The sequence below is a fragment of the Triturus cristatus genome, chromosome 9 (assembly GCF_964204655.1).
Source record: "Triturus cristatus chromosome 9, aTriCri1.1, whole genome shotgun sequence".
NCBI lineage: Eukaryota > Metazoa > Chordata > Amphibia > Caudata > Salamandridae > Triturus > Triturus cristatus.
The window spans coordinates 858,112,950-858,125,194 of NC_140592.1; the positions used below are offsets into that span (position 1 = coordinate 858,112,950).

Here is a 12,245-nt window from a genome sequence, read left to right on the forward strand (position 1 = left end):
GCTGGTCGGCTTGACCTTTGTGGTGCGACCGTGTGGCAGGTCGGCTTGGCCTTTGTGGTGCGACCGTTTGGCAGGTCGGCTTGGCCTTTGTGGTGCGACCGTTTGGCAGGTCGGCTTGGCCTTTGTGGTGCGACCATTTGGCTGGTCGGCTTCACGAGGTGTGTCACGTCGTGTGACTACCTGTGTCCGCTGCCTTGTCAGGCGCTGGTGCGTGCTACTCTTCGTACCGTCGTGGTACCTCTTCAGTGTAGCGTTGCTCCTAGTATCAGGATCACTTGATGTGGGGGCTCCTTGGCGCCACTGGGTGTTGCTCTGCATCCTTGCCCGCCAGTGTCGGATACTTGCTGCGCCCATCCTCTTCAGTGGGTTCCTCTCCTGTAGGCGCTGCAGTGTACTGTCCGCGTCCGGGGTACATCTGCGCTGAGTCCGTTTGTTCTCTCGATGGTTCGCTCCACTTGATGCGGCGACAGCGCAGTCCTCGCTGGGGTGGATGTGGCTTGACACCATTTTCTTTTCTTCCTCCTTATTGCTGTGGGATAGCGCTGCATCCCTGTGGCACACCGTCTCTTCTTCCTGTGCTTCTGTCGCGTTCCTGCGCTTCTGGCACATTCCTGTGCGCCTCCGTCGCGTTCCCGTGCGCTCACCTTCGCGCCTCCGTCAGACCTTGCGGTACGTGCCTTGCTGCCTCTTCTTCCTTGCGCTGCGAGCCGTCGATCTCCTGTGGCTGCTGGACTTCCTTGGATTGCTGTAGGCTTGTTGATGTTCTTGGTGTCTGCAATACCACCAGTGGCCACTGGGTGGCAGTGTTGCTTTTCTTTGGCTTCAGCAGCAACCTTCTGTACTGCCAGAACTCTATGCCTTGTTTTCCTTTCCTCCATTTCCCCAGGCTCCGGTAGAGTGCAGAGGGCTGGAGGGGAGCTGGAGCCAGGCAGACCAGTGAAGGGCAGGACAGGAGCTGGGCAGCAGGTAAGTCTCTTCATTCATTTTATTCTCAGGCAGGTGAGGGGGGCACAGGCAGTGTCAGTGGGCAGTCTGGAGGATGAGGCATCACTCGTGAGCTGGGGCAAGGTATTCCTCATGTGGATGACAGTCGCTTTGTGCACACGTGATCGGCACTTCTCTGCTGCCACTTAATTATTCTGCCTGCCGCTCTACTCGCGCTGCAGGCCTCACCGGGTGCTTCTTTGTCCTCATGTACGCTTCCTGCGGGAGACACAGACACCGGAGGCTGCTCTTCGCCCATGCCCCTGCTTGTGTGCATTTTGCCCTCCCCGCCCTCGGCAGCTCCTTCATTCGCTCGCTGGCCGGGGCGGGGGAGGGGTGCTGCTGCTCTGCCGGGCGGTGCGTTTAAAGAGGGGAGACAGGTCCCTGCTCCGTGCTGCGGGTGGGCTCCGCTTGTACTTTCAAACAACGGCCTCGGGCCGCACGCCGATTCTTTCTGTCCCTCCCGCAGCCTCACTCGGCCAGCATGCCGCGCGGGGAGCGGGCGGGGAGACGGGATCACGATGCGGCGTTTGAGGGTGGGCTCCTCTTTTACGCCGGTGCAGCTTCTACTGTTCGTCGCGGGTGGGCTCCGCTTTCACTTTTAAAGTTCTCCCACCCCCGCGGCAGGTCCCTTCCCTTCACGGACCATGCGGGGGGGGGGGGTTTCGCCGGTGCCGCTCACTTCTCTTCACGGGGCAGCACGGGGTGGGCTCCCGCTTGCGCTCTATGCTAATTCCGCCCCCACCGCAGCAGCAGCGTCACAAAACTCACACGCTGCAGGTGGGGGGGGGGGGAGAGTCACGGCATACCTTCAGTCGGCGGGGTGGGCTCTCGTCCGGCTTCCTCGCACGGACTTCACTGCACGTGGCCGTTACTTCTGGTGCGGCTCCTCTCTGTTTGGCCGGCGGGCCTCTTGTCTCCCGCGGGTGGGCTCCGCGTGGATCGCTGCCTCTTGGTGGGTCGCGGCCGATGCGGGTGGGCTCCGCACGGTCCGCACTTACTCTCCTTCACCGGGCAGGTCGCGGCCGATGCGGGTGGGCTCCGCACGGTCGGCACGTCTCCTTCTGGGCACAGCGGCAGGTCGGGGTGGGCACCCGACTGCCACGCTTCCTCCCTGGGGCACAGCGTCGCCTACCAGTCTTCGTGGCGGTGCGGGGTGGGCTCCCGGTCACCGCTTATGGCCGGTGCTCTTCACACGCCCGGCGGCATTCGGGCGCCGTCCGTGCCTGCTTGCTGAGGGGGGGTGGCCTCAATGGGAGCACTCCTCTCCCCCTCACGAACGGAAGGGCTGCTGCGGCACGCTGGGGCTCACAACCCTCGTCGCCATTGTGGTGTTGGGGCCCTAGGCCCTCATGCCAGATAGTAACGGACGCAGACACATACTTAGGTAGTGGGTTAACTGGCCACGAGCACGTGCGCTCGGCCCTTTTATTATCCTAGTCACCTGACCCAGTGACGTAGGTGGTGGGTGGGTGTAGAGAGTATTACACACACACACGAACACTAGAACGTGTCCATGCTAGGACACTACAATCGTAATTGCCTTTGATTTAAAACGAAATAGGTTTTCCATTGAATTTTTACAGCGGTATATACTCTCTGATAATAAAAAAAAAACCACAGGTAACAGCTCCGCTGCCTGGGCTGCAGGAAGGAAGGGTGTTTCCCACCGCAGAGCTGGTTTTAATGCGTGGGTTCAGGGTTTGGCGTCTCTTGGGGTTGCGACAGACCGTGACATCACGTCTTGGCAGCCCTTTGTTTTGTGTGGTCGGGAATTTGCCGACGATGTGCTGCTCGCATTATGTGTGTCACGTTCGTCTGACCACACCCCTGCCACGCATGGACAGTCCTTGACTTAGCCTTGGGCGTTCAGCGTGACAGGGAGAGAACGTCTTGTGCCCACAATCTGGCAATTAAGTCGGGTTGTTTCACTCGAGGTAAACAAAAACTGCAACTCACAGGGATCTTTTTTGTCTTTAAGGAGTTCCACTGTCAGCGAATAGGGCCTTTGGTGACGCAGTCACCTGGTATCTGTATTCCTCACATACACACTGCAGAGCGTGTTGTCCATAGATGACAGTGTCGGGTAAATGAAAGACGAGGGCTAGAAAATGGCTCTCCCCATCGACTATTTGGGAGCAAAGGGCCGGTGCTGGGAGGCAGCAACAAGGGGTGCAGCTCCTTAGAGTCCCGGTCCACTTTACATGGTGAGGAGATCGCAGATTTCACCTATGAAGTCCCTGAATTGCGCGCTTGGACGGTACCAAGGGCAAGGACCCCTGGTGGTTTGGAGTCAGCCCCTATTCAATACACTAAACAGATACTGATGGAACTCGCAAATTCCCTGCCTAAAGCTTGCCATCATGTGTTAGACCCTGCAATGGCAGAGTCTCAGTGTAAGAACTGTGGGTATCTACTCAGAGCTCTGCCAAGGAGTCACCGAGTAGGTAATTTAATATATATACCTCAGTCCATGGCAAAGTTTTTCTCTATTAATTGCAGGTCACTAGTCAAACACAAATTAGATGTGTATGACTTTCTGGAAGAGCATCAGCCAGATGCAGTCTTCCTTACGGCGATATGACTTACACAGGATGCCTCTACTGACTTTCTCCAAGCCATTCCCAAAGGATTTGCCTTCGTTGAGAATTGATAGGTGTGAGAACGTGCACTCTTTCTGCATGGTTGCCCCCACTTTTTGCTGAACTGCTGATGTGCTTTGACTGAGTATGCCCTGGGCTCCTGCTATTCAGGTACCCAGGGTTAGACCCCCGGCCCTCGGCCAGAGATCAGCTCTTCCCCCGCAGCTCCTCCATGCTGTCGTCTGCCTGCGGTGCTCCCAGGCAGGGTTCTAGTCTGCACCTTGCTGGTGCCTGTTGCCGGTACTGTTTTTTACTGTTTTTTACTCCCCCCGCATTTCTGCTCCGATTGTGACATTGTTTTTGTCCTGATTGTATTGTTTTCTGCCCGCGCTGACTCCTCTCTGTGGCCCCCTACATCTATTTTGCCCTCTGCTTCCCGCTCACACCACTCCTGCCTCCCAGCTGCTCCTCCCTCCCCTACTTAATGGAGACAGAGGGGCGGTCGCGCACAGCGGGGTTGCCTTAGGCGCGCCTAAGGCAACCCCGTCTGCGCCTGTCCGCGCCTGGACCGCACCCAGCGCCAGACCCCCTGGCCCCCGCGAGCGCCACAACATCAATACGACGCCAACTCCCTCCACACACTCAACGCCGGCCGAAACTCCACCAGCTTCCAGGCCACCCCGAAGCTCACCCACGGAGCCTTCACCTGCAACTACACCAGCCAACGCACTCCAGCACGTCCTGCCCTTCCCAACAAAGCAGGCCACACCAGTCTCAAATGCATAATACTCAACACCCGCTCAGTCCACAAGCACGCCGTCGAACTCTGGGACCTTCTCGATTCTTCCTCCCCGGACGTCGCTTTCCTGACGGAGACCTGGATGAACGCCTCCTCGGCGCCCGACATAGCCATAGCCATAGCCATCCCGGACGGCTACAAGATCAACTGCAGGGGCCGAAACAACAACAAACCAGGAGGAGGAATCGCCATCGTCCACAGGAACACCATCTTCTCCGCCAGCAAACACGTCACCTTCAGCCACACCACCGAACTCCACTGGACCGAGTCATTGAGAAGACCGCAAACTGACAACTTACCCACTTCCTGGAGGAGAACAACATCCTGGACTATTCCCAATCCGGTTTCCGCAGCACCACAGCACCGAAACCGCCCTCATTGCTGCCACCGACGACATCAGAACCCTGCTGGACAACGGCGAAACAGCGGCCCTCATCCTACTAGACCTCTTGGCCGCCTTCGACACCGTCTGCCACCACACCCTGTGCACACGCCTCCACGACACAGGGATCCATGACAAAACCCTGAACTGGATAACCTCCTTCCTCACCGGCAGAACCCAGAGAGTCCACCTCCCCCATTCAGATCCGGAGCCACCGCGATCACCTGCGGCGTACCCCAAGGATCATCCCTCAGCCCGACCCTCTTCAACATCTATGTGGCACCGCTCGCCGACATCGTCCGAGCGCACCACCTCAACATCATCTCATACGCCGACGACACCCAGCTTATCCTCTCCCTCTCCAAGGACCCAGCCACCGCCAAATCCAACCTTCATGAGGGAATGAAGGCCGTCGCAGAGTGGATGAAGACCAGCTGTCTGAAACTGAACTCTGACAAAACGGTGGTCCTTATCCTCGGCTCCTCCCCCTGTGCATGGGACGACTCCTGGTGGCCGACCACGATGGGAGCTGCCCCTACACCCACCAACCATGCACGTAACCTGGGGTTCATCCTGGACTCAATGCTCTCTATGACCCAGCAAGTCAACGCTGTTTCCTCCTCCTGCTTCAACACCCTCCGCATGCTCCGCAAGATCTACAGATGGATCCCCACCGAAACCAGAAGGACGGTCACCCAAGCCCTCGTCAGCAGCAGGCTGGACTACGGCAACGTCCTCTACACGGGAACCACGACCAAACTCCAGAAACAACTCTAACGCATACAAAACGCCTCAGCATGCCTCATCCTCGGAATCTCCCGCCACAGCCACATCACCGCCCACCTGAGAGACCTGCACTGGCTCCAGAACAACAAGAGGTTCACCTACAAGCTCCTCACCCACGTGCACAAAGCTCGCCACAACGCTGGACCAGCCTACCTCAACGAACGACTCACCTTCTACACCCCGAACTGCCAGCTTCGCTCCGCTGACCTCGCCCTCGCCACCGTCCCACGCATCCGCCAAACGACCACCGGCAGTAGGTCATTTTCCTACCTCGCCGCCAAGACATGGGTGAGTAGCGCGCTCTACAAATGACTGATTTATTGATTATGTTATTTCCCTAAAACTGCATTGAAACCAAAACCCAATTTGCCTCCCTGGCCACAGGTCAGCCCCTGGTAAATGGTACCACAGGTACCCAGGGCACTGTGACAAGGGAAGGCCTCTGAGGGCTGCAGCACTTATTGTGCCACCCTCAGAGGTCCTGTACCTTTACACTCACACACTGCCTTGGCAGGCTGTGTGTCTTGGTGCAGAACAAAGTGAAGAGTCGACATGGCACCCATCCCTGTGTGCCATACCTACAACCCACTGCCTTGGCATAGATCAGTCACCCCCCTAGATGGGTGCCCTATACCAGTGGTGAGGGTACAAGTGCATGAGCCCTGTACCCCCACAGTCTCTAAGTCTATACTTAGATATTGTAAGTGCAGTGCTGCCATTAAGAGTATATGGTGCTGGGAGTTTGTCATTACGAACTCCACAGCACCATAATGGCTATACTGAAAACTGAGAAGTTTGGTGCCAAACTTCTCAGCACATTAAACCCACACTGATGCCAGTGTGGGATTTAATGAAAAATGCACACAGAGGGCATCTTAGAGATGCCCCCTGAAAAACGACCTACCACTAGTGTCCAGGCTGAGTGGCTGCTTTCAGCTGCCACCACCAGACATGTTTCTGGACCCCTGGGTCAAGAGCCTGCTGCTCTCGGGTGCCTGAAACAATGCACATCCTGGGACGAGGTTCTAAGCCTCCTCCCCCAGGATGGGCAGGGTCCACGAAGGGGAAGCTTTAAAGGCTTGCCGCCTTTGTGAGCTTCCCCAGGCCACTTCCTACTTTCAGAAACTGTTCCCCACTGGTTCTGACCCCCACTTTGGGCGGGATACCCAGCGAGAAAAACAAGTGAGGAAGAGAGATGTGCCCACCTCTGCCAACTCCACCCCTCATGTGGGGGAGGCGAGGTGAAGCACAACTCTCAGTGTCCGTCATCTTGCAGATGGGGGGACTCAGCCAACCAGGGTGAGGCATATGACCCCCTCCCACTGGAGGGTGGCATAATAGGGGGTGTACTCACCCCAAGGAAGGGACTCATTGGTCCCAACCTTTTACCTACCTATAACGCCCCTAAATCTAGTATTTAGGGGCACCCCTGAACCTTGCTTCGTCACACAAGAAACCACAAGAAAAGAAGAAGGAACGAACAGCTGTGCCAAAGCTAACAAGAGGCAGACGCCTATTGACTTGACCCAAGCTCTACCGGCCTGTCTCCACCTTGAACCTGCTCCTGCGAAATCCCGGTGTGTCCTGCAGCCATCAACCTCGAGAAACTCGGAGAACCTGCCTGCCTTCCATTCCAAAGACTTTGTCTCCCGTGAACACCGGATTTGTTCATCCCCAACCTCTAGTTCCGGCCAGAAACCGCGAATCTGCACCACTCTGCACCCGCCGTCCACGGCCCGAGCTCGAGTGGGAAAATACCACGAGGAGGTCTCCCCGGCGATCCGAGATCTAGTGACCCCTGATCTGCCTCCAGCCGACACCTGCAGCCTCTATCCGGAAGGTCCCCCCAACCGCGACCAAGAGATGGTAAGAAGATCCGACCCTAAAAGGCACCCCTGCACCGATGCCCCACGGCTTTGGGTGGCCCAACCGACAGTGCCTAACCAGCATCCCAACTTACCTCTCCAAGTGGTGGTCGCACATAGAAGACCTTCGTCCCCGAGCCTGCAGTGCCTTTGCAAACCTGATAATCCCCACTGCAAGTAACAGGTTGCCCCACGTCAAAACAGCACCCTGCACCCGGCTGCCCTAGTGTCGCTGAGGGTGTACCATTGGTGCTACTTTGTTTCCCCATTTGCACTGAGCTAAAGTCCAGGAGTTTTGCTCCCACAACCAAGTGCCCTGCTCGTCAGCAGCCACCAACTCGAGGCCCTTTATCCCCCATTGGATAACATTGGGCCTCAGCACTTTGCACCCAGCCGCCCTAGTGCCGCTGATGGTGTAACAAGAGTGCATCCCTGACCCTGGGGGACCCCTGAGTCTACCCCCAGAATGCCAACTCCCACAACCGAATACCTACCCTTAAACCGATAACACTATTTTCCTCCATAGGATAACATTGCATTTTCAGTAACAGTACTGTAATCAAAACAAAGTGCATATACAATTGCAATCCAAACTGTTTACAAACTGCATTACTACTGTAAAGTATTTATTGCTTACCTGTGCCAGGCTTGCTTGGTTCTAGAAAATAAAATAACTAAAAGAATATTTTTATACAAAACCAATTGGTCTGAAATTCAGTCTTTGACTGTGTGATATCATTTGCTGATTTAGTGTGTACAACAAATGCTTAACACTACCCTCGGATACAGCCTTACTGCTCGACCGCACTACCACAAATAGAGAGTAAGGTGCTATCTACTTTTACCTCTGCCTACCTTTGGGGTTCCACTGGACTCTGTGCACACTATACCTTACTTTGGTATAGTATATACAGAACCAGCTTCCTACAATAGACAAGTAGGATTTAAATAATTTTCAAACAAGCGATAGTGCCCCCTCTACAAGTTGAGCACTGAAGGTAGTGAAGCAGCCTTCTTTTCATTGGTGCTGACCACTAAATGTAAGATGCCAGGCAGTTTGATCTATCATCCACCAGGTCCTGCCTCTAATTTTGTTTCACTCTTAGTAGACGTGTTGCCTCCTCTGGTTCTTCGGTACTCTAACTTTACAGTAGTTGGAGATCTTAATCTGCATTTTTCACTTGTCTGTGATCGCAGGCCGGGAGGGGCTGCAGCTTATTCAATTTGTGACTTATCTCACACATAGACTGTGGGATATTTTTCTAATTTGATGGGGGATAGTGACTAAACAGCCTATTCTCCTCATCTGTTCTGACCATATAGCTATTCTTTTCTTAGTTCCTTACCAGAAGGCGCCTATTAGTCATGCCGCAGCCTCGTCGGCATGGGCACGGCAGTAAGCCAAAATTACCACTCCTAAAGTTTGCGATGCTCCGGTCACTAGCTGGCCTGTTTTGGATAGCGATATAGATAGCGCAGATACACAAGTGGATAATTGGATCAATGAAGCATTGGCTAAAATAGTGCTGCTAGAGAATCAGATCTTCCGCAGATTAAATCCATCAGCTGACTGGTTTAATGAGGATCTGCTGGTTTTAAAAAAGAAGTGTAAGCACCTTAAGCAGCGATGGTACAGAGCGTATGATCCCGTCTGTAAGAGGGACTATGTGGCTAAGTGCTTAATTTGTAAAAGAATAAGTGCCGGGGCTCTCTTCGGGAAGCCACTGCAGCTTGCACCACACATTGCCCCTGCGAGCTGCCAATGACAGTACAAACATAGCTACTAGCCATCACACTCATACAAGTGTGACAATTCATATTATTCCAGGCCCCCAAAGCTATACGAATGGCTTGAGAGGCAGGTATTAGTCATTGTAAATGCAAATTGAACTAATACACAGCTGTTATGCTCATACCAGTATTGGCTCCACACTTCTAGAACACTCTTCCCTATGCAATCAGATCCTGTAAGACCTATCTGTATTCAGGAAACTCCTTAAAACATGGCTCTTTGTTCAGGCTTATGAATAGACCTACCGGGACCCCACATTCTCCTATACTAGCACAAAGAAACCAATCGTCCGTGCACTCCAAAAAATAATTTTAACACAACATACTTAAATTAGTCAGACAGTGCCACCATGTAGCAGACTGTCATAAGCTATGGTGCTGGCAATTAGGTGCCGGTGCCGAGCACCATAAACCACCGGCTCAAATTAAGCACTGATGTGGCTGCACAAAAGATTTATTTTTGTCATATTAAGAAAGCTTGCCGTGACTTCTTCACCAATAAAATTTAGTCAGCCCAATGCTCATCCCGTGAAATATTCATGGTGGTGCAGTCAAGTCAAGTCAAAGAAGGTTTTATTCGATTGTTATGTCAGACAATCATAAAAGCACAATAAAAAAGAGAAATACATTTATCATTACATACAATAGACATTTCATATAAAATATTCATTACTATTGATTTAGTATACAATATTTAAAAAAAGTTAAAACTGCATTAAACTGACAAAGCCCTCATCCAACTAAAAAGCAATTAGGTGAGCATACATTTTCTTTGGCTAAGTACTTTCTTCAGGAAAGTTACTATCCTAAAAACCCTGTGCTCATTATCTAAGTGCTGTAGTGCCAAAAAAGCAGGTCGACACTGTCTGAGCCCGAACCATTTTAAGACAGGTGCTAAGCACTCTCTCCTTGCATGTGAATAAAGTCTGCCGAAAAGGATAGCGTGAATCGTAGATTGGACAGAAATATTATCACAAGGGCCTGGTTGGAGGTCTTGAGACCAGTCATTCATCTTAGGAAGGGTGACTAATCTATGAAAAACCCCCAACCTGAATCGAGGTAATAGAAACCTGTCATAAACGCCTGGTACAAAAGTTAAATAGGGTTGAATATTAAAAGAAGTTAAAATCATTTGGTTGTGCAGGACTGTGGGTTTTAGTATCTCGGTTGACATTCTAATGGTATCCAACCGCAGAACACCCTCTTTTTTTAAATCCCTCCTAGTTATTGACCGAATGGAACTAGGATTGGTAAAGTACTCTAAGTGGCCAAGATCTTTTAGGAAATTGCGGACATATCTTATCCATGGGATCCTCAAAGCTGCTTCCAATTTCAAGATATCCGAAAGAATATCTCTGTTGAGTTTTGCCTCTTCTTTAGTCCAGAGCCTGTGCCATAATAGCACAGGCTCCAGCTTTATCAAATCAGAGATAAAGGGGAGTCCCAACTCCGCATGACATATGCAAGCTGAAGTACCCTTTGGAATGGATAAAATGTACCTTAGGAAATAATTTTCTGCTTCGCACCCAGGACTCTCCGGATTTAGAGCAAATTGTGGAAGAACGGAGGGAGGCCCTACAAGCGGTGATCGATTTGCAAGCATCTCCCCTACCGGACGACATTGACCGGCCACCGCATATCTTTACCTCGGAAGGGGAGAATGACAGTGACGGAACAGCGTCGAGGGAGGACTCTGTGACGCCCCCCATGGTCACTCCGCAGACGGCGGACCTCATTCTAGACGAACAATCTGGCTCTCGAGCGAATTGAGATGGGACTGTTGAAACCGACATGGAGCTAAGTACACTTTCTCCCCCACCCACCGTATTTAGACTTCAATCTCGTTACCTGCTACAGCAGGAGCAATGCCCATTTTCCCTACTAATGGCCCGATTTGTTTCTGGCCCAGTACGCATGCACCGCCGCCCCCTTCTTGTATTGGTGTACCCCCCTTAATTGGGTAAACAGGTTTGGACGCATCGTCTTTGGCGATGGGCCCTAGGCATTGGGAATGTTTCCCGACCCCGATTGTTTGGTTGCTTGTCCCAGTTTAGCTCTTTCCCCACCCCCTGCATGGAGTGATACGGATCCAGACATCCACTACTTATGACTACACAGCGTCGGGGGATACAGGCACCCTTAGCCAGTTAGTGCGACCGAGCTTTGTGCACCTCAATAGTCGTAGCCCCCGCGCATGGCGAGCAGGCGCAAAGACATGACACCTCATACAACACACACTGATGTTACCATCCTCACCCTAAATGTAAGTGGGCTTCACACTCCGTGCAAACGATATGCGGTGTACTCCTATGCAAAGCGTCACAACACCCCGATAGTTTTTCTACAAGAGACACATCTCATTGCGAAAGAGGTCGGGAAACTACAGTTAAAATGGAGGGGTCTCATATGCGCCACAACTTATTCTGCGTATGCACGAGGGGCGTTGATCTGGGTGCGACCGGGAACTCCCTTTCAGGAGCTTCGGAGGGTGGTCGACAAGGAAGGTAGATATACACTACTGGAGGACTGGAGGGTCTGTTGGACGGGCAGGTAGTGCTTCTCGGTAGCATTTACGCCCCTAATGTAGAACAAGACAAGTTTTGGGACCATCTCACAGGGGTCCTTGCCCCATTCGCTTCCATACCGTGGGTCCTGGGAGGAGACTATAACTGCACACTCGACCTGAACCTTGACCGCTCACTCCCTCCTCCACCGCACTCCCCGGCACATAAGCAAACTGACAGATTTCGGGCTTGGATTACACACTGGTCGCTCACCGATGCTTGGCGAATGCGCCACCCCCTGGTCCGATTGTATTCCTTTCACTCCATCCCCCACAATTTGCGCGTCCGTCTTGACCGCTTTTTATGCTCGGCGACTATATTGCCCAAGATTACACACACGGACTACTTGGGCAGGATCATATCCGATCACGATGCTCACGTTCTCCAGTTACACTGGCGGCCCCCATACCCGCCGGTCCCCACATGGCGTTTACCGCGGGACTGTCTGTCGGACCAGGTCTTTCGGCACGTTCAGGAGAGTAGCATCCAAGA

General features: G+C 53.0%; 1 long non-coding RNA gene across 1 annotated transcript in view; it reads left to right on the forward strand.

Annotated features, from left to right (window-relative positions):
* The first annotated feature begins 882 nt into the window (after positions 1-882).
* The window catches only part of LOC146798962 (uncharacterized), a 317,402-nt gene continuing 306,039 nt past the window's right edge, over positions 883-12,245 (forward strand). The window contains exon 1 of the long non-coding RNA XR_014968817.1: positions 883-966. This is a non-coding gene — a long non-coding RNA (uncharacterized LOC146798962). The remainder of the gene's footprint in view (positions 967-12,245) is intronic.